The sequence below is a fragment of the Euprymna scolopes genome, chromosome 9 (genome assembly GCF_053919585.1).
Source record: "Euprymna scolopes isolate OS-2025 chromosome 9, ASM5391958v1, whole genome shotgun sequence".
NCBI classification, from domain to species: domain Eukaryota; kingdom Metazoa; phylum Mollusca; class Cephalopoda; order Sepiida; family Sepiolidae; genus Euprymna; species Euprymna scolopes.
This window is the reverse complement of record NC_136490.1, coordinates 132,808,196-132,832,242: the sequence shown is the minus strand read 5'-3', so window position 1 is coordinate 132,832,242 and position 24,047 is coordinate 132,808,196. Positions and strand designations below refer to the sequence as shown.

At 34.4% G+C, this 24,047-nt stretch overlaps 1 pseudogene; it reads right to left on the bottom strand.

Annotated features, from left to right (window-relative positions):
* Positions 1 to 4,834: 4,834 nt before the first annotated feature.
* Positions 4,835 to 4,953, bottom strand: LOC145285047 (5S ribosomal RNA; annotated as a pseudogene).
* Positions 4,954 to 24,047: the final 19,094 nt, after the last annotated feature.

Below are 24,047 nucleotides of genomic sequence, written 5' to 3'. Positions count from 1 at the left end.
AGCGCATGGTGTACTTTTCTTTCTATCTTTTCTTTCTTCTTCTTCTTGCGCACACTTCCTAATTTGCATATCTACTTTTTCGGCTGCTGCTGCTGCTAATTTTCGCAATCCAGCTATCCATTGCTGCTGCTGATACTTTCCTATGCGCTCATATATACTATGTTACACTAATGGTTAACGTACTTGACTCACTGTCATCAGAGATCTCAGGTCGAGTATTTTTTTATTGACAAGAAGTGAATTCTTTAGAAAAAAAAACAATATTCGCACGCACATGTCTCGGTTTCTTTCCGTTTTATTACTTCATTTTTAAATGATTTAACGTTACGCTTAATACCTACGATATTTATGTTTATTATTAAACTGTTAACAAAAAAAAAACGTTACGATATCAGTATGCCACGTATTTAAGAATTCAGGTGATCGTTCATTCCCCTCTCAGTACAGGCCAATAAGTCTCCTGTGCGTCATGAGTAAGTTGCTGGAATCTGTGTTAGATAGAGCAGTAATCAACCATCTCAGCAAAAATAACCTTTTTAGTGACACACAATGTGGTTTCCGTTCTGCTAGATCTACAGCAGATGTGCTTACAGTTATATCTCATAGGATTAGTGAATCTCTCAACAGAGGCAACCTTTCTAGGGTAATTGCTCTTGACATATAAAAGGCCTTTTATAGGGTATGGCATAAAGGTTTACTTCACAAGATCTCCAGCTATGGTATAGCTGGAAATGTCTTCTCAATTATTAAATCATTTCTCTCTGATAGGCTCATAAGAGTAGTAGTTGAGGGGCAAAAATCAGAAGCTCACAGTATTAATGCTGGAGTCCCTCAGGGATCTATCCTGGGCCCAACTCTTTTCCTGATCTACATTAATGATCTTTCAAATAACATCCTTACATCACTTGTAGACATTTTTGCTGATGACACTACCATCTATGGTAGCACATCTAAGACAGTAAATGAGTAAAATCTCTCTCTCTCTCTCTCTCTCTCTCTCTCTCTCTCTCTCTCTCTCTTTCTCTCTTCTTATCTTGATCACATTCTGCAATGGGGAAAGGAGTGGCTGGTTACTTTTAATGCATCTAAAACCAAGCTTCTATCTTTACATCATCAACGTTCTGATCCCCATCTGGCATCAATTAAAATGAATGGCTCTCGTCTTGGGGATGGCCTCAAGTTTTGACAAGCTTCTGGGCTTGACCTTTACTCCTGATCTTAAATGAAATACGTACATCAAATCTGTTGCCAAGGCCGATGGAAAAATGGTGGGATCTTTCTATCGATCAAGTAGATATCTCACTGCTGATGCCATTCTCTATCTATATAAGAGCCAGGTACGCCCAAGGATGGAATACTGTCGCCACATCTGTGCAGGAGCTGCTAGAAAGGAATTGTCCTGCCTTGATAGAGTTCAAAATAAACTTCTTGGACTCGTGGGAGATGTCCTTTTCTCTTCGCTGCAACCTCTTTCTCACAGAAGAGATGTTGCTATGTCTCTGCTTTATCGTTATTTTCATGGAAAGTGTTCGACTGAGCTTCAATCTATAGTCCTCCTCGCCAAACTTTCACAGGAAACACCTGTCTAGCTGAAAACACTATCAATAATTCCCCCCACTCTTTATCTGTGCCTAAACCTAAACGTAGATTCCATGATCAAAGCTTTTTTTCTTAGAACTGCACGTTTTTGGAATTGTCTTCCGTTTTCCTGCTTTCCAGCTATCTATAATATGGTTGTCTTCAAGTCTCACGTGAACAAGTTTCTGATGAGCCGTTGCGCTTAAGTTAACAAATTTACCGAACTTCCATTACTATCGATTACTATATTGTCCTTTTAACTACTGTACACTTTTTAACCCTTATTCGTGAGTGGCCTCTCAGCCTTGATGAGTGGCGACGCCTATGTAAAAAAAATCACATTTATACGCATGTTAAAAAATCACTTCCTAAATGATTAGTCTCGTTTCGTTTTCTTTTTTGCGTTTTGAACTCATGACTATATATACCCGATTTCTTCAATAAATGCTCAATTACAAAAATATTTGAATCGTGAAAGATATTATGAGGATGCGAAAGATAGAGAGAGAGAGGGGGGAAATAAAAGAGAGAGTGAATAAGAGTTAAAGAAATAGAAAAGAAAAGAACGAAAAGAAAGGGAATTAATGTGTTGATAAATAAAAACGACTTGTTGAAATATACGATAGATAATTTTTTTAGCAGATTGATGACTGTTTTAAATTATCGTGCATTAAATGATTATTGTACTTAGCCATGTAGTAGTACTATCACTTCAGGCAATTATAGTAATAGTATTAATAGTTGTAAATGTAGTATTAGTAGTAGTAGTTAACGTTTTCTCGATATTCTAATGCTTTTGTGCTTTTTAAACAATATGTTTCTGCTATCCTTTTTAGTCTGTCTCCCTTTGCTTCCATCAGAGTCATTGTTAAATTTTCTTTACCCCTATTTCTATTATGTTGCTTTCAATTTGTGTCCGCCACATGTAAAGTAAACTGACCGGCGAGTAATCCTTTCTCTCAAATCTCAAATATAATCGGACGTCCGTCTGGTATCGAGACACAATTCCCTATAAGAAAACAAGAAGGCGATTCTCATCGTAACAAGATGGCGGACATCGAATAGAAATATTGCTATCGAAACAACCAGAATTGTGAATCCTTTGCTGGAATTATTTAGGGTTTCATTCTTTTTTTTTTTTTTTTGCGAGGCAGGAAATTATTGATAACTTATTATCTATGTGCACCTTCGCATCTTTGCGAGAGACTTTTGTGCGGCGTCGATCGATCGTTCGATCACGCGTCAATTTGAAACAGCTTTCTCATCATTGAACGTGACTTGCATTACACGCAGATTAAATTGACGTACACTCTGAATTGACCCATATATCCGTTTCTGAATTTTTGAGATAACGATTGGTTATTCTTCAAACTATTATGTCCATCTGGAGTGTTATTTTCACAACGTTTGGCTCGATAAAGAACATCAATAGTTATATCGACCAAAACGTTTTAAAAATAACACTTAAGATGAGAACAGTAGTCTGAAGAATCCAAATAATACGTCTGACTCATACTTGTTTTAAAAATAAGATACCCAGTCGCATGAATTAGATTTTCAAATGCAACATTTGATTCATGACAAATTGCTGATTAAATTATTAATTAAATGATTCAGTATTTAGTTATCCATGTCTCATTATATAAACTACAAGACTTTTATCACGTTAAAAAGTGCAAAAGTTATAGCCCGTTGACTCGGAATTAATTTTTTATGCCAAATTAACGGTTGAATAAGGTTAAATCTGTTTTCATGTTTGCATCAAACATTAATTCATATTCTTCATCCATAACCATGCATCAAACAGATAACACAATACTTTTGTCTGGTGTAACAAAAATGAATAGTTTTTCTTACCTCAAAACACAAAATAGAGCAGTTGGGTTTTTTTTAATGTTAAGTATCTTGTGAATATGCGTTAGTCGTAAGCCAAAGTGTCCTTTTGATTTTTAACTGAAATAAAGTGATTTTAATAAATGCACACCATACAATACAACAAATAACAATACTAGTATTGAAATGAATGCATCTGAACTGTCATCTAATCTTCAACTCTGTCCCATCGACGGAATGCTGCATCCCCCTTCCTGTTTTACAAGTATTTTAATGGTGGATGCTCCGACGAATGACAAGCCTTTGTACCCCCTCGACGTAAATACCCCCGACAAACCCGACAGTCAGTAAAGTCCCGTCCCTACGCAGTAAAGATCACTAGATGTAAAAAAAAAAAGCCTCCTACTCCAATACTACAATATAATACTTCCTCAGAACTACTAGACTTTGGAATTCCCTTCCGGGTTCCCGCTTCCCCAACTGTATTGATATGCAGAAGTTCAAGTGTAATTTGAACAGCCATCTTGCTGCTCAGCTCCCTACGTAGTATCCCTTCAACTTATGTCCCAGTTAGTAGCCTCTTACATCAAAGTTGTACTGCGACTTGTTTGGGGTGAATATGTAACAAAACTTTTTTTTTTAATAGTCCATTGTATGAATAGAATAAACCTCATGTTATTATGACATTATGATTAATGCAGCCTTATAAAGTGATGTCATTACTGTTGTATATAACTGTGGACTACAACAAATTTGTTGTCTGCGTTTTTCAACTGATTATGTATACATCTGATAAGTTCAAAAATCATATTGGTTTTGCTCAATCAGGTTAAATTTTTATGGCCACATTTCGTTTTTTTTTTTTAGTTTTTGTTCATATGTACTCATGTGTTGAGTATTTTGGAGTTTGTGGTTGCGGTAAAATGCAATTTCGAATAATGGTTTGGATTGAAAATTATTATTTTAATGACAAGAAGTATTTAGGTTCGATATTTCTGCATGATTATGTGGAAAAGAGATCAATTATGAGAACTCTAAATCTTCCAAAAATTCGAAATCCCGTCCAAATTTCGGAGTTCTACAGAAATATTCCCAAGTTTGACAAGATACACATGAGGAAGGTCGGAGGTTAAATCGACCAAAACGTTGTGAAAATGGCACCCAAGATTAGAACAGTAGTCTGAAGATTCCAAATAATACGTCTAACATTCTCTATAATAGAAACTACATATATATGCCGATATGTTATGCATGTGTGCAGTCAGCACCAACCCTATTCAGGATTTACCAGCTTCCTTCGAAGGAGGAAGTTTCATGGGAGAATGAAATTCACAAGCGGTCCCCAGTCGCATGTATATCCCCGTTAAGGAGATTACGACGTTAGGTTTTTGCAACTATTTGCAGGGAGGTGTCAACGTCCTCCTACATACAGCACCTGGACTTCCCAAATTGGTCACCCATTTTAGTAATGACCAGGCTCAACGTTGCTTAACTTCGGTGATCTGACGGGAACCGGTGTATCAACGTGATTATACCGTATATATGCTTAAGTTTAAAACAATATGTTCGTCTGTTATGCTTAAGTTTAAAACAATATGTGCGTTGGTTTGTTTTGCTTAATTTGGAAATAGCATTTACGTTGGTTCGTGGATTTACATTTACAATATTAATTACGTTTGTCAAATATTGAATAGAGTCGTCGTAAGCATACTTGTTATCGATTATTTTTTAGATGTGCCCGCGTCTTTGCGAGGCAATTTCTTTATCAATTAGCTTCTAGTTTAGTCTGTCACGTTTGAGTTTGGAATTATAATTTCGGTGTTAAATGTGTAGTATTATATTGGCGTTTCAGTCAGCGCTAGCTAATCCCGATCGATTATTATTAATATTGTTCAGTTTTATGTAGAGGAAAATATTCAGAGAAAATGTGTTTAATATTTTTTTTATGTTAGAAATGAAAATGAATGTTAATTTCATAAATAACACAAACAGGAATTTTACCTAGATAAACAAGTGTACGTGACAGACCACGAGGTGGTCATGAGTAATGCAGGTTGATGACGTCATTAGAAGAGAGATGTGTTTGTATACCTAAGATTAAGTCAGTTAGTGGTAAGAACGTGAAGGATACAGAGTCGAGCCGACTAATGGTAGTGGCTCAAAGCACCCGGGGAAAGCGAGAAGTTCAACGCCTATCAAATGTAAAATCGTAGGACCAGCTTTCCAATGAGGAAACATCCGAAATAAAGTTGCTGAAAAGACAAACCAGAGATTGTTGCTTGAGATGAATCATTTTTACAGCTTTCCGTCAAACAATACCAAACATGAACCAGGTATGTTTCTCAGATTATTAAATCTCCAGAGAACTGTTATCCGTCCTTTTTTGTTGTAAATGTTATAAATTTGTTGAACTGTATCTGTGAATATATTGATACGTACAAGCACGAGAACACTAGACAATCATAGAAAAGCACTAATGAATATATACACGTTATACAGATTCAATAGACACGTAAATACATGAATGTTTATATATACAAGTAAACTGTTATACGTCCTCGTATACATTCCCACAATACAATAAATACCCAGATTGGGTGAAAATGTCTTAAGACTGCAGTTGTTTAGTTGTGATGAAGTCTCAAATGACTAAGTGAGGTTTTCTTTTGAATCCGTGAATTTACGATATCTTGTTTTTTTGCGTTATTGAAAGTATATATATATATATTTAATGTATACAATATATATCCACTGACAATCTTTTTGTCACTAATCTCAACATCAACACAGAAACGAATTTCAAAGTATAAGTTTTATTTACAATTAAGCTTCTAGTTCATTGACAAAGGGAGAGAGATATTAGTTGTAAAGTGATAGTTGATGTGTGGCTCGCCGATGAAAGTGTGTTAAATCACGCTCGCTGCTGTGTTTGCTTTCTCCTGTTTTCTGTTGTAAAATTTTCTCTTATATAGTCATAAATCCACAATCTTGGAATTGTACGCATCAAGCTAATACATTTCTCTTTTCTTATTTCGCATTGTGCAATTCATAACTTCTGACTTTGGAATGTAAACAGTTCTTAATTTCCTTATGAGTACAGTTTCGGTCATTTTTATGGGACACACAAAAATCCAGGTCGACTCTTTTTAGAATGTGCGTGTGTGCACATTTCTGCTTTCAAATGTATGTAGCCACGTCTCTATATCGAACAGTTTTAGTTGTAAATAGCGTTGCCGTCGAGTGTCAAGATTACATTTTATTTCTTTTATTAATCGTTATTGGAATAGACAAAGTTTAAGTATATTCGTTCTTGATTGTATTAGTTCATTGAAATTATTATTGACTCAAACGGAACAGTCACACAAACCGTCATCAAAGATTGCTCATTGAGAAAGCCTGCAGTGTTCCCTAAAGTCTGAGTGACCACAAGTCTTCCCAGATTTCCAGTACTCTCCACTTCTTTCGATAAACTTTGCAAAAGAATTTGCGTTATCGCAACAGCCGCTTATCATTGATTTCTCGTTGACGGCGACCATTGGTCTTCACTGGATTTTGAGTGGCAATAAGCCTCCCCAAGGTCCCAGTTCTCTTTGCAATGTTACAACAGAGGTCTGGCTAGTGCTTTGTTTCTTCGGTCTTTCCATCGTCTTTGACCCTCATTATTTGGTGGGGTGCTCGTTTATGATGACACTCAGAGAGAGAAATAATAGGGGCGGCATTTGTCAATTATACAGTTTCAGTTTTCATTATTCCGTGTGATGTTCCTTTGTGTTTTGCATCTGTAGCCGTTTCTGTGTTCAGTTTGTATGTAGTTTATATGTGGTATTACTCTCCGCACTCAAGGGTTTTCCTCAATATTGCTGCAGTTTTCATTATTGTAATTCGTTGTATCTTCTCTGCCATTCCTCTTATTTCCAGCATTGTTCCTCTTACTATTAATGGTGTTATCTTCACTTTCTTCATTCTCCATATCCCTTTGAGCTCTCTGGCCAGTTCCGTATGTTGGCTCCACTTTTCAATCTTTACTCTGTGGTCTACTGGAACAGCAAAATCAAATAATATTCTGGCAGGACTTTTCCTTCTTGTTAACTATTATGACATCTGGTCTTCTTGCTGGGATGGGTTTATCGGTTTGTATATCCATGTCCACTAGGATCTTGTGACTTTCATTTTCCAGTACTGCTGCCGGTTTGTGCTTGTCCAATTTGTCTGTGTGTTCAAGATGCAATTTTCGCTTAGTTGCCAATGTACTACCTTCCCCCATTTTATGGTCTCTGTTTTTATATTCTTTTGGGGCTAGTTTGCTGTATTCACTTTTTATGTAGTTTATTGTTTCGTCTCTTTTTCCGCATTATTATTATTATTATTATTATTATTATTATTATTATTATTATTATTATTATTATTATAAATGGAGAGTAGACAACGCGTAGATGCGTTGTCAGCAGCTCCAGTAACTCTCACTTTTCTAATTTTTCCCTCAGTCCTCGTTTAGAAAGAGTGATTTTTCTGACAAAGGGAAAAGAAAAAGCTGTATTCAACGTTGCCTGTAATTTTGTGTGAGTAGTCGCCTGAGTTGTCCGAAATGTTCTGTTTCTATATCTATTCTTGTAGCCATGTCACTAATAAGGGTGATGGATGTAAACGTTTTAACTGGCTGACATTATCTGCCTGATAGTCAAGGATCCGAACCTTGGATTAACCACTAAGGAGGCCGGCTTATCAGCAGGTGCAAAGTATTGGAGCTGCTATATTGTTATTTGGTGAATGGATTCTGGACCATGCAGCAGCTTCTGGTGGGTTTTCAATGCCATATTAGTGGATAATTGTTACGTCTTTAGCTTATCATGTGCTACAAAAATGTTTCTTTCTTTCTTTTTCTCCCTTACTTTCCCTCTCTGCCCTGTTCTAACTCTATGTGTCTATATGAGATGCATTTCCCCATTTTCGCACTTTATTTTAGTCTGTCATAACTTTGTTTTGTCTGTCATTGTAAATTGACTACATTTACTAATAGGACAGATTGAGTTATTTAGTTTAGCTAACTGAGATGTGTCCATGGGAATCTATGAGATACGTTTTCCTTCTGTTTTACTCCAGTTTATGCCGTCGCATTTCAATGCGTTACTTTTTAGTTTAGTCCGCCATGTTACTGTTTATTTTGTCACGCTTTAGTGTGTGCTCCAACTTCAGTTTAATTTGATACACTTCAATTTTAGTCTGTCAAATTTGATACACTTCAATTTTAGTCTGTCACGCTTAAGTGTTACATTCCTATTTCATCGCTAAATGCGCAAATTGAATAATAGAATATTTAAGAATACGAGTTCATATTTTAGTTAAAAATTGTTTCACGTATATATAAGTTACACATTTTCATTGGTCACACTCTACTTTATTTGGCTACACTGTACTTCATTCGGTTACACTTTAGTTAATTCTGCTACAGTAAGGTTTATTCTGTCACACTTTAGTTAATTCTGTCACAGTTAGGTTTATACTGTCACACTTTAGTTAATTCTGTCACAGTTAGGTTTATTCTGTCATACTTTAGTTAATTCTATCACAGTTAGGTTTATTCTGTCACACTTAAGTTTATTCTGTCACACTTTAGTTTATTCTGTCACGGTTAAGTTTAATCTGTCACACTTTAGTTTATTCTTTCACAAATTGGTTTATTCTGGCACACTTTAGTTAATTCTGTCTCACTTAGGTTTATTCTGTCACAGGTCTATTATCACACACTTCAGTTTATTCTGCCACAGTTAGGTTTATTGTAACACTTCTGCTTGTCTGTCTGTAATACCCCAGTTTACTGTCACATTTCGTATAACTCTGTTACAATTCAGTTTATTTTGTCACATTTACGTTTACTGTCACACTTCAGTCTGATTGCACAGATTTTATGGACGTATCGTTGTGAATATATTTTCTTTTTTTTCTGTTTCTTTGTTTGTTTAATGTTATCCCAAAGAATAGAAAACTGAAGCCAAACAAGTAAAATCAAGCCGAAAGCAAAATCGTTAGATGGGAAAATTTATAAGAGAAAATGCGTTTTGAATAAATCTAATCATAAACAAAGAAGAAAAAAATGTGGAGATTGTAGCAAAACCTCGATAAGCTTTCATTCTCCTCATTATCATTGTATGTTATTTCTGATACATAAGTCAAGGTGGCGTTTAATCTAAACTTTTCATATCACGTCTCGTCTCGTTGTAAACGAGAGATTGCGAGAAAGCCGTATTGAAATGATAATGAAATATCTTATTTCGCTTTCCAGAAAAAAGATCTGAAAACAATCTTTTTTGTGTGTTTCTCTTTTTATTCTTTTTACATTTTTGTAATTTCGAGTGTTTATTCGTTTATTTATTGTCATTATACACTTGTTTAGTTGTCTCGACTTTCGTCTTGTTTTAACATAAAATCTGCTTTCCTTGCAAAAAAATCAGTCGGGAGGGGTTCATCTATTTTAGGTATTGCTTTTACTTTCCTTATAATCAATCGAGAAAATAACATACTGATGCGATTTTGCTTATATATACGAACTATTTGTTGGTTTGGCTTGGTTGGGCTCAGCTGTTTTGTTTTACGGGATATCAGCCCTTTTCGGTTTACTTAATGGCAATAGAAGTCAGTTTAGTAAAGGATTTTATGTTTCAAGTTCATTTGTTTTGTAATTAGAAAATTGATGCTTTGCAAAACATGGTTGTGTTTTGAAAATGAAAAGGAAAAATAACATTAATATTTGATTCATTTTAATTCAGGAAATTGGTATCTTAAGATACCGTGATCTGGTCACACTAGTACTATTGGACTCTTGGAGCGCTTTTTTATCAAACCTGTTTGTAGTTAAGGGGATTTAATGCTGGCAGTGGGATCTCTTTCAAACTGTGTTAGTTTTGACGTGATTCTAATTAATTCATAAGATAGTAGGGTCCTTTCACTCGAAATTTTGAACGCGTTTTACAGAGTGCGTGATTTTGGTCTTCTAAATAAAATTCTGGGTTATATTATTAGTGGCGAGGTTCTTGACGTCATTAGGTCTTTTCTTTCTAATCGGTCCTGGATATGATCTTAAACTATATCCAGTGGTGAAGCCCCAGATTGCGGGCTTTGGGGAGTGTGGAGCCGCCCTTTAATTGCCATTGCTCCCAGGTCAACTCTGACCCGGAGTGGTAGTACCTGTTAGGGTGCCAACTATGGGTTAAATAGAAATCGACTTGAAAACAACAAATACATTCTATTAAAAAAGTTTTCTTCGACATCTTTGGATTCGGCATTAAATAACCTGAAAAGGGTTGATATGCCGTAAAACAAAAACAACCAACCAATCATCTTTCTGAACGAAGATTTTGAGTAACTCTAGATGGTATCTCTTCATTCCTTTTTTATCAATGCTTGTGTTGCTCATAGAGCTCTATTCTAAATCCAACTCAATCATATTGACTAATGTATACCCATTAAACCATATCCTCGAGTGGACTCCAGGCCTTGATAAGTGGTGATTCATGTGTAAAAAAGCAAATAAAAACTCTCTTTCTTCTCGATATCAATGATCTTCCAGAGAATATTGCTCAGAAAATTACTATCTATGCTGATGATACTACTCTCCATTTTGGTGTTGCTTCTTACCCATTTTCCTCGGCTCAGTTGAAATGTGCAGCATATCTATAAGTTTACTTCGTCTCGGTTGTACATTTTGCTACAAAATCTGTTTTCTCTATGTTTACTCTTCTCCTTCATTGGTTTCTCTTGATCATGCTGTTGTGATGTTGCGATTGAGTTTTCTGTTAAGTCTTTCAGTTAATCTCCCTTTCCATTGTCATACCTTCTACGAATCTTCACAATAAAAACTTTACTATGTCCTATAATAAAATCAGATGTCCAAGGAAGATCTCCCTTACTACCCAGACTTTTCTCTTTTTTTCAACTCTGCCCATATTCTTATTCTTTTGTGAGTCTCATCTAAATTTTTCTATTAATATCAGCGATTTATACTATGTGAAATGATAAAATTGTTGCCCTAGAAAAGACGACATGATTCTATTTCCGTTTGATGAAAACCGGTTTTGTTTTTTGTTGCAAACCATCTACTAGTTGGCCAGTTGTTTACAAATCCTAAGAGCAATAGGAACTTCCTATCATGTCTGAAAGTGACACAATGTTCAACGAGCGAGATTTGCGATGCATCACTGTACAATCCGAGTTCTGACAAGAGAACCATTACCAGCACCCTCAAAATGAAAATCTGGATGGTTCAACGCGCAATCAAGTTTCCGACCACGATTATGGTCTTTGGGGTGGTTTCAAGTAAGGGTCACATCATGCCACCTCGTATCTTCGAAATTGGTTTGAAAGTCAACACCAAAGTGTACCTGGATGTGCTAAAATATGTGGTGATCTCCAATCAGTTGACCGCTGGCAAACTCTGAGTGTGGCAGCATGACTCAGCGCCGGCCCACAAGTCCAAAGAGACCCAGGCTTGTCTTTAGAAGGGGTGCGACGATTTTGTATTCTTCTCAATAAACTTGCGGGTCAAATTTACTATTCTTTCTCTAATTTAATGATCTTCAGATTGTTTTATTTTCTAAGGATCTTCTTCCGATGTCTCTGATGTTGTACTTTTTGATTTTCCTTTGAAAACTGACAAGTCCATTGATTCTATAATTATCGCACTAAAGATAGATGCTAGGTTTTTTCTTGTTTATATCAGTATAAAGCTGCTCGTTCTGATTCAATTCCTGTCTCGTTCTGAATATTTTTGCTTCGTAATTACAGAGTCAAATGCGACTTTGCGACTGTATTCGAATTCTTCGACCGGAATAATTACCGCTTCATACATTGACGGAATCCTAATCATAAAACACTAGTAGCTCTTAGTAAATTTATTTAATATTTATCCATAATAATGATACATATTACTATATATATATATATATATATATATATAATGTTTTAACAAAAACCAAAACATCAAAGAATGGATTGATAGCAACAAATGGTGTATTTCAACGAGAAAATACACCATTTGTTACAATCAATCCATTCCTTTAAGTCTTGGTTTTTGTTAAAACAATATATGAATGCTCAATTGTGAAATATGATAATTTTGTAGCTTACAGCTTAAGTCATCTCTTTTTGGCTTAAAACATATTAGTATATGAACGATTACTGAATTTTCAATTATATAAACCCAGTAAAATTCGGAATGCTATAAATAAGACTATATATATGATATATATTGAACCGTTCCCATTCTACCAAATTTACAATATTAACGATTACTACACTACCTCCTAATATTCAATAACCCTTATCCTTGAGTGGCCTTCGGGACTTGATAAATGATAATCTTCATATATATATATAGCCATCTACTAACAAACTGTTTCACTATATCACAGCCTTTTAGCCAAGATCAAAGTGTAGTATCTGTTCCGGCAGATACTGCAAGCAAAGACCATATGTGGGGGCAACCCCACATATAAGACCTTGGTCAATGTAGGGGCAACCCTTCATACCAATTGTCACTATCCAGTTCCCCTACTCCCCGGGGAGTTGGTCCCCATTTCCCCTTCACTCCTCACTTTAAAAATCGGCCTTGTGCCTAATTTGCTCAGTGGGGGAGCAAATAAATACCATCTGTTCCGGCAGATGCTGCACTTAAGATAATTTGTACCAGTCAATGGAGGGGAAACCCTCTATACTGGGACAATTATTATTTTTGGTAACCAGAGTGCCCCTTTTTGCCTACTTTTAGGGGAGCTGGTTTTTACCTCACATTAAAAACGGCCTTGTGCCTAATTTGCTCAGTGGGGGAGCAAATAAACACCATCTGTTCCGGCAGATACTGCAAGCTATGACTAGCTATGACTAGCTATGACTAGCAAAGACCAGATGTGGGGGCAACCCCACATACCTGACATTTAACCAGCTCCCATTTCCCACCTCTCGGGAGCTGGTCCCTTTTTTCCCTTCCCCCTCCCTTCACTCCTCACATTAAAAATTGGCCTTGTGCCTAATTTGCTCGGTGGGGGAGCAAATAAATACCATCTGTTCCGGCAGATACTGCAAGCTATGACTAGCTATGACTAGCTATGACTAGCAAAGACAAGATGTGGGGGCAACCCCACATGCCTGACATTTAACCAGCTCCCATTTCCCACCTCTCGGGAGCTGGTCCCCTTTTTCCCTTCCCCCTCCCTTCACTCCTCACATTAAAAATCGGCCTTGTGCCTAATTTGCTCGGTGGGGGAGCAAATAAATACCATCTGTTCCGGCAGATACTGCAGCTATGACTAGCTATGACTAGCTATGACTAGCAAAGACCAGATGTGGGGGCAACCCTACATACCTGACCTTTAACCAGCTCCCATTTCCCACTTCTCGGGAGCTGGTCCCCTTTTTCCCTTCCCCCTCCCTTCACTCCTCACATTAAAAATCGGCCTTGTGCCTAATTTGCTTGGTGGGGGAGCAAATAAATACCATCTGTTCTTCAGATGCTGCAGTTCCATTTCTTGTTCTCTTTCGGTGGAGGATCAGTCCTTCACGACTGAGACAATTTTTTTTTATTTTTGTACCTTTTCTCCACGTTAAAAAACGACCCTGGTGTCTAACTCTGTCGCGTGGGGAGGCATAGTAAATAAGTACTATATCAGCCATTTCACAGCTGGGACGGTGAAAGAGAAGATGACCAGCAACACAGTCACTATTTTATCTTCAGAAACGTATTTATTAATTATCCAAATTTTTCAATAGATATTCCACTTATTAACACAGATGGGTAAGAATCTTTTTGATATTTATGAAGAAACGGTTTCTTTTTCAATAATAATAAAAAAAAATATTCTCGCCGTTTTCAGACAAAAACCGTTACAAGATAGCTCTTATGCTTACATGTTGAATTCAAATAGAATAGCCATATCGGATGTTTCTGTATGCGTTTCGTTCCATAACAACAACTGCAATATTATTCTGCTTGAGTGTTTGCGTTTTCATCTGGTATGTCCCCGTGATTAGCTTAATCATTTGTATTCTAGTTGTATGCAATAAGAATTTTATGTAACAAATATTCCCCTTTCTTTTATATTTATCATCCCTGAAGACTAGTTGATTTATTAAATACTAATACACATTCTTTTAAATTATATAAAAAAATATTATAATGTTGGGTACAATAAGTTTTCTCAATTGTTTTCTCGATAACTTACACCTAAGTAAATTAAAAACCATGCAATATAAAAACACATCTACACATGCATACAAACCGTGACCAAGTGCACGAGTCAGTGAGCATTTCTAGCCTTTGTCTCTAAAATTAATTTCGTTACAGAAGTTTTGTCCCATATTTATCCGTGCAAACAAGACACCTCTGATGTATAAACAACTGTTCATTATGCCCGAATCACATGGATGGTTGACACGAAGTATCACTCTGGGTTTCGGACCCACTTGTACATGTCTGTTCCATTGTGTCTGCAAAGGCAGAGATGCAATGACTTCGCTGGCTCATCAATTTTTCAGTTTGAATCTTGCGTTAGTTTCAGTCTTTAATGTCACCGAAAGAGGTAGCTCTGGGACGTACACTTAAATTGCACCCCATTCCACTCAATTCCGCCGGTTGTGTCTTTCTGTGCCTACGAGCAAATTATCTGGGGTACAGTTAATAAACCTACATACTTTGCTTTTGGATTCCGTTCTGGGCCCCTTAAATTTATGGCATAACTTTTTCAGGTATCCCACCATTTCGCAAAAGGCTAAATTGAGTTTAGTTGCTAGAAAAGCCTTTTGACTCATCGACCCTCTTTCCGCCTCAGTTGCAACGTTTGGTGTATAGCAGGGGTCGAAGAAGTTTTAATTTCCTTGTGTTTTTCTTGGTCCGACTTTTGTACACCAAATAGCGCTATAGGGTGTGTGGCATTGTAAAAATTGTTACTTCCAGTCAGACCAATCGCTCTGACAGTACCCACTTGTTCTGTGTTTCTAAGTCTAGCTATCATCTGAAGAATCTACTTATTGACGGAAAGTTTGTTTACTTTCACATCGAATTCGAAATTTACAAAATATTGCTAAGCTACACAGTCTCAATAAGTAGTGTAGTATGCCATAACGAAGACTCTACTGGGTTGTGCATAGGAGGCTGTCGTTTATGCATTTGGTTTTACGAGTCATATCACGCTCATTCTGCCTCATGGAGTAGAAGTTCCTACTGTTATATAAAAGGAAGTTTGTTTTTGTCTGTGTATCTGTGCGTTCGTTCCCTTTGGACTAGAAAACGACTGGGCCGAGTTTTATGAAATTTCACACGAAAGTACTTTATGTGCCTTACAGTGTTCTTAGATAGGTTTTGTATCGGAATGTCTTCGATAAGTATCGATAATCGAAATAATCTGATGGGAGAGGGAATAGGCGATTCGGACCGAAGTTAACACCTTACACAGCTAAACATCACAAGTGCTTTTGAGAAATTTTATTACCACACAAGCTGAAAGGCTCGACATATAAAATCGGCAGTAGGTTCTTTTATATGATAGGGGCGCGTTCGAAATGAATGCTTCTGTTTAGAGCACAATTGGTGTATAACACTTGACTTGTTGCATTTTAAACTTTAATTTAAACTATTATATATAAAATCATTTTATAACATAAATAGTAAGTTCTCTACAGTGCAATGTAGACTAAAATACATTGTGAAATAAGTCATAACGAGAGATATGGGAGCACAACGATGGAGTCCCAACTACAGAAGGCAATCAATTGATTTGATCGAAAAATGGACGAGTTCATTGGTTTCAATAGCAATAAAGATATAGGAGTGTGAAACATCATTCAATCCTGGGCAATGTCGGGTCACCATGTTAGTTAATTATATTAGCCAATTACACTATAACGTTATGCCATTTTCTAATTTCGTATTTATATCTTATTTTACCGGTTTTGTTTTGAATTATTATGGCGAAGGTCTGTGTTATCAAAGAACAACGATGAAGAGTAAATTATTCAATAATTGAAAGGTGAATCCAGAAGATTTTTCGAGTTACTCTATTTTCCCAGGCAACGTTAGGACACGGATCCGCTAGTAGAAAATATATTCGAATTAAATCCTGAAAATGTCAAATTCGGTGAATTTGACGAGAGAAGAACTCTGAATTAATCTTTTCTCAATCATTTACAGTAGATGTTATTGACACTGCAGAGTACAAAGGAACTTGTATAGTAATTTTATACGTATTAAACCAAACCTATACATACGGCTGTAATTATTCAATTTTTGATTATTCAAAACGATTGATATTATACTCCGGGGAATCAGGGGAAGCCGTCTTTCTTGTTCCGGACTTACTGATACGGCGATAGCATTGGCAAGTGGGCTCATCAATAGCAATAAATATTGTTAAATATGCACATTAATTTGCATAAATATTATCAAAATGTAAACAGGTTCCTTGGAAAACAATCAGTTCATAAATTTACATTATGGGTAAAATCGTAAATCTTGTGGCTGTAGGCGGCCATCTTGTTCGGGACAGAGAGCTAATGTATCTCTAATGGAAGGCATTTCATCTGATCCCAGGGGAGGAAGTTCAAATCAAAATAGAGAGATTTTAGCACAAAGAAGTAGGAAATAATTTCACTGATTTGTTAAAATGTCGAAATAGTGAAAGAATGAAATGTTAATGAGAGATGAAAATTCAAATCTGAAGGAAAATTGATGAAACTGAGGATCATAGAAAATAGGAAATGGGACCTTAGGGTCAGAGAACGGATTCGAGAATGTCACATATACAAATCATTCGCCACTTAAATAACTCGGAATGAAATACTGGTTGTCTAATAGTTACTGACTCAGTTGAATTACGTTCCATTTCAATTATATTTATTGCATTCAATCATGAAATAATACGGATTAAATTTCTATTCAATCAACCGTATAAATCGTATTGTATTTTGGAAGTAAATGACCAAAATATAGCTGATAAAAGAATTAACGCGAACCAATGAATGTACTGAACGAACTGTATTATATTATGATTCTCCATCTCTCTCTCGCTCCCTCTATTTTATCGCTCTCTCTCCCTCCCTCCCTCTCTTTTATATCTCTCTCTCTCTATCTCTCTCTCTCTCTCTCTATATATATATATATATATATATATATATATATATATATATATATGTGTGTGTGTGTGTGTATATATATATATCATGGTTAGATGAATAAATCCTTGAACATAAGAATAAAGCAAAAGTTCTATTTATATATATATATTAAAGCTTCTGATTTAAAAATTGGTATGCATAAAAGATAGAAAATATTTGGATCTTAGAATGTAGCTATATATATATATATATATATATATATAGATAGATAGATAGATAGATAGATAGATAGATAGATATATATATATATATATATCATGCAAAACAGCTCCTTCAGCATGTTAAAATTTCGATACAATTTTTACTTATTCGTTTTATTATGCAGAAACAGAAGCAGAAGAAATCACTGATTATTATCTCTGAACGTTTATATCAAGCACTGGATAAAGCAAGGGAGTGCAGTGGCTTTGATATATCTAAGGCTTTTTACAGTGTATGGCACGATGGTATTCTGATGAAAAGAAATCCTATGGTATTACTGGACAGAATGCTTAGTATAATCAGATCCTTCTTAAATGAGAGAAGAATCCAGGTTGTCCTCGATGAGCTATGGCTAGAGATACTTTACCTGAGAGCACTTCGTTTAAGCCCCTTGCCTTAACGTTCACAGGAAACATGAGTTAGAATAGATACATCCAGATTATTGCTAAGGCTGCTGCAAATAAAGTGGGCTCTCTCTATCGTGTTAGAAAGTTACTTACGCCTGAAAGTATCCTGTACCTCTACAAAGCCACTATTCGCCCGTGTATGGAGTAATGCTGTCACATTTGGGTTGGTGCATCTGCTACTATTCTCTCGCCGCTGGAAAGGGTCCAAAAGAGAGTCGCCTATCTATTGCATCCCTCTGCCTGTTTTACAAGTATTTTAATGGTGGATACTCTGACGAACTAAAAGCACTTGTACCGTCTCGACGAAAATACCCCCGACAAACCCGACAAAAATATATGTATGTATGTATGTATATAGAGTGTAAAATTATGTTGAAAAGTAAAAGACTCACGTTTTCTTTTTATAACCTTCATTTATTTCTTGGATTTTTCCCATTAGAGCTCTTTCATTGATGAGAAGGCAATTTTACGATTTATGTTTCCATAAAAATATCCTGTCCCCATCAACGTCTTCAGATGTTTATCCATTAGATTTTTACAACAAAAGATATATTTTTAACATGCTGAACATCATATTTGGGTAAAAAGATTTCCAAAGCCATGCCTCCTCACTTCCTCCATCTGTTGGTGTTATGTGAAGATATAGTTCTCCGTTTTAACCCGTAGTTTCGTATTTTTTCCTTTCTCAATCATCATATAATTTTATATAAGTATATTTTTATATTTATGCGTGTTTATTTTTATGTTCATTTTTTTGCTTGATGTTTGAATTCGTATTATTACCCGATCCTTCTGTTTAGAAGCGAGGTCACTCTCATGGTATCATTTTTTATACCTAAGATTATCTCCCTTGCATCTTTTTTTCTTTCCTTATATTATACGTTTCATTTTTACTATTTTTTCTTCCTAATCTGCTCTAGTTCGTGAAATTAAATATTTGTTTCTGTGCAAACACCCTTGGATTACATCTAGTCGTTTGTTTAATAATTTTTCTTTTGAATTAATATATAGTAAGTTATGAAAATATATATATAGCAATTTAGCTACTCAGAATATTCCGTGTTTCATTCTCGTGAAAATTAGTCGAAAATAAAACGCGGAATATTCTGTGTAGCTTAATTGCAACATATATTTTCATAACTTACTACCTAGCTCTACCTATGTAGTGAGCACTGTTAAGTAAATACTGAAAATTCACGTATAAAATTATATCTTCGTATATGTATATGCTTAAATGAAGTAATCATATATATAAATATATATACATATATATATATATACAGAGAGAGAGAGAGAGAGAGAATGGAAATATATTTACCGAAATAAGATTTTCGGTCGTCATTTATGCTTAAATTAAAATAACATTTCTGTTAAATCCTGTGGTTGTCTCTTTTATATTTGAATTAGACTTGATTTTAGAATAGTTCGCATAAGTTTATCATGTTTGAGTTTGAACTCTTATTTTTGTCGTTAACCGCGCAGATTGATTAAACTGTTCGCAATAATATCTATTCTCGACCTTCTCTTGTCAAGGTGGCTGGGTTATCATAAATAAATTTATATCAAACGAAGGAGACGACAAATAAGACCGTCAGCTGTAACCTAAGATCGAAAACGAGGCTGCTAACAAAGGATTGACTGTATAAACGAAGATATGAGCATTATTGCATTAAAAAAATAAATCAATAAAATCTGATGTTTTTGCAAATATTTCTTTATGTTATCTTATTTATTTCATTATTTAATTTTATCTATTTGAGGCGATAATTTTGTTTATTTTTTCTTTAGATCTAAACGAGAAATGTTTTATCAGAGTATGAAATTATATTATTGCCTTGTATTCGATCTTTAATTTTTCGCTTTCGGTTTTTTGTTATCGCCGACGTCTTTTTAAGTCGGTGTCACTTTGCTTAAATGGTCATACATTTAAGTTAAAGTATCTTCAGCTGTTTTTCATTAACTTCCATCAAGAACGCTGAAAAGAAAGACAAGACTGCTTTATTCATTAGAGTATATATAAATCTCCGGGGCAGTGTTTCATGAGAAAAAACAGATGATCCCTGAAATAACATTAGGAATATTGTAAATTGGTGAAAGTTAATTGATTCAGCAATTGTAAAAAATATTTTGACATACTGGCAAAATAATTCCGAACGAAAGACTAATTCTTTTTATTTTAATTTTTTTTTTCATTTTCCTATAGTTTAAAATGTTTGAAAACATTTCCAAGACTACATATATATATATATATATATATATATATATATATATATATATATAGTGAATAAATGACAAAAAACTATATTCCAAAATATTCAGTTGACATTTTCAATTCATTAATTGTAAATGTCAAAGGAATTAAAGAAATAAATAATAAGATGGTCAAGATCATTTCTTTCGGAATATAGTTTTTTTTGTCATTTATTCACTATATTGCTATGTAATTACATTGATCTTCTTAAATAAGGATGGGTATATATTATAAAGAATATATTTCTACAGAAATATATATATATATATATATATATATATATATATATATATATATATATATCCCAAAAACCTCTGGCCTTAATAGATGAGGAACTAAAACGTGCTGCTATGGTTTCAAATGATCTGAAATAACAGCAAAGGACAACTTGATTCGAAATATATCATATGTGTCATATTTTCTCTCTTTTAGAACTAGGGTACGATTATGGATATCTCCAGTATCAAATAACCTTTATACACTGTGAAATTTACTTCATTTATGAAAACCAAAGAGGGGAGATATAACATCTGAGAAATATTTAAAACTCAAGTCTCCCTTTGCTGTTATTTCAAATCATTTGAAACCATAGCAGCAAGTTTTAGTTTCCCCTTCACCAAAGCCAGAGGTTTTGAGGAAATATCAGAAATTTTGTAATTCATATGCAAAACTAGGAAAACAAATGACTATGATTGAAACATTGGCAAAGATGCAGTATATTTCCACCCTCAACAAATCTTTTAAAATTGCCATAATTATAAGTTTTCGCTGGTGCTGAAAACGAAAAGAAATCCAGGAAACGAGTAGTTTCCAAGATATGAAGAAATTATAGTTTTAAAAAGGGGGGGATCACTTTTCGATATTAATTTAATGTAAAATTGACAGCCACTTTATAGCTATCTTTGGGAGTGGAGTGGGTGGACGTCTGTTATTCTTTTTAGGGGTGGTGTTTATTTGGTAATTGTTGTCTGGTACTAACAAAAAACCCATCCTTAAAACTTGTTTTCTGTAGTTTCGAGTGTGCTGAAAACGAATGTTGCATTAAAGTTTTCCGTAAATAAGTATTTTCCGGGTATTAGCAATGGAATTTTTTATGTTATAAGTGGTTGTTATTGTTGTATGCGCAGCTCGCAAATGTTTTACTTAATACCCGAAAAAGTTACTTATTTGCGGAAAATTCAAATGCTATATCCGTTTTCTGCACATCCAAAAACCTATAGAAACCAACGTTTTAAGGTAGGTTTTGTGTTGGTCTATCAGGCCATAATAAACACACTTCTAAAAAAAAATAACATACGCACCCTAAAAGGTGGACATAAAGTAGGTGTTCATTTTACGTTTTTTTCTTTTCCAAGTTTAACAACTAGTCCTTTACTTTCCTCTTTTTAAGCTTAACTATATTACTTTCCATGCTCGCATTTTTCTATAATTACAACATAGTTTTTACTCTATTTACTGATTCATATATATATATATATATATATATATATATATATATATATATATATATATATATATATTGTTTTAAAAATATAATATAATTTTAAAATATGATTATTCACTGGCATGTGTTTCGTCGTCTACGACTCATCAAAGTGGCTGAATCTAGCGAGATTCGAAACCCTAACCTCTTGTCCATCTCGCACGACTGTTTGGATATATCGCAATTTACTTAGATGTTATTTGTTGTGATACGTTTTGAATTAATTCAATTATTTACGAAAGTGCATTTTTACCTAAATGCGGGTTGGGAATAATTTTCCCTTTAACCAATTTCGTACCCCGATATAGGGAGCAGTTTTTTAGATATAATTATCCGCTGACACAGGTTTTGTCATCTAGGATTCATCAGAGTGGCTGAATCTAGCGATATTCGAAATCAGGTCCAGCGGTAATGAACCTGAACTCTTACCGCTCGTCTATCTGGCACGACTGTTTGGATAAATCGTGATTTATTTAGATCTAATTTTTTTTTGTTTAAATTCAATTATTTTGTTTAAATTCAATTATTTACGACACATGTCTATACAGCTATCTATATATCTATATCTATATATCTATGTGTGTCTTTCTCTCTCTCTCTCTCTCTCTCTCTCTATATATATATATATATATATATATATATATATATATATATATATATATATATATATATATATATATATATATATATATATATATATATATATATATATATATATATATATATATATATATATATATATATATATATATATATATATATATATATATATATATATATATATATATATAAACACACACGGCATAACGACGTTGACACATCGGTTTCTGCCAGATCACCGAAGTTAAGCAACGTTGAGCCTGGTCAGTACTAAAATGAGTGACGATTTGGGAATTTCTGGTGTTGACTGACTGACTAAAAAAATGATGCTTATCTTAGTATTGTTTCTAGTAAATCTCTGACCTCTCCTTGCTATTGGACCAAAGCAGTGCCGATTAGAAGAAGTGCGGTTCGAAATTGCACAACTATTGGTTCACACTTACACAGGCAGGAATGTCCATTGGTTCCCGAGACTGAATGGAAGCATCGATATATATATATATATATATATATATATATATATATATATATATATATATCGATCGATGCTTCCATATATATATATATATATATATATATATATATATATATATATATATATATATATATACTAGCAAAAGTACCCATCGTTGACTGCGTTCAAAAACAGCCTGCAGAAAATGGACTCTGATTTATGAAAGTATGATACGCTATGAAAAGGAAGGGTTGTAAAGAGATGGCTTCGCATTTGGGGGTATCAAAACAAAAGCAAAATATGATGAAAGTAAAAATAAAATAGATAAACCCCATAATTTATTATACCATACTTGTTCACACTGAAACACTTACTACACTATTCTGTGGATCTATATTTAAAAAAAACTTGTTAAACTTTGTGATATATTTCCATTCTATAGAGGTCAGGCGCGAACGAACACCCCATAATTTTATTATACTATATTTCTTCAAACTGAAACATAATTATCAAAGTATACTTACGCAGATAGATATGAAAAATCTTTATTGAAGTTTGTGCCGATTTCCATTCTATGGAGGCCAGACGCGAATGCAGACCCCACAATTATATTATACCATACCTATTTAAGTTAAAACATACTGATCAAAGTATTATTATGCACATCTATATCAAAAACACTTGTAAACGTTTTTTTTCTTTTAATTTTTTTATTTTTATTTCCATACTTTGTGGACCAGACGCGAACGCAGACCCCACAATTTTAATGAACCACTGTTCTGCCAGATCAAACATACCCATTCCTGTGGTTCGATACATCTTCTATCATTATATGTACTCAGATTTTTTTTTTAAATAGTCAACCATATAGGAGCCTATTCGTGACCAGACACACACACACACACCCATTCAGATTTATATTATATATATATATATATATATATATATATATATATGGGGATATTCGTCTAGTAAATAAACCCATTATTTCAATAACAATATATATGTCACGTCATCTTACAAGCCTTAAAATATAAATATATTATACTTAACTTTATATCTATAATTCTTTATCTAGTTTTT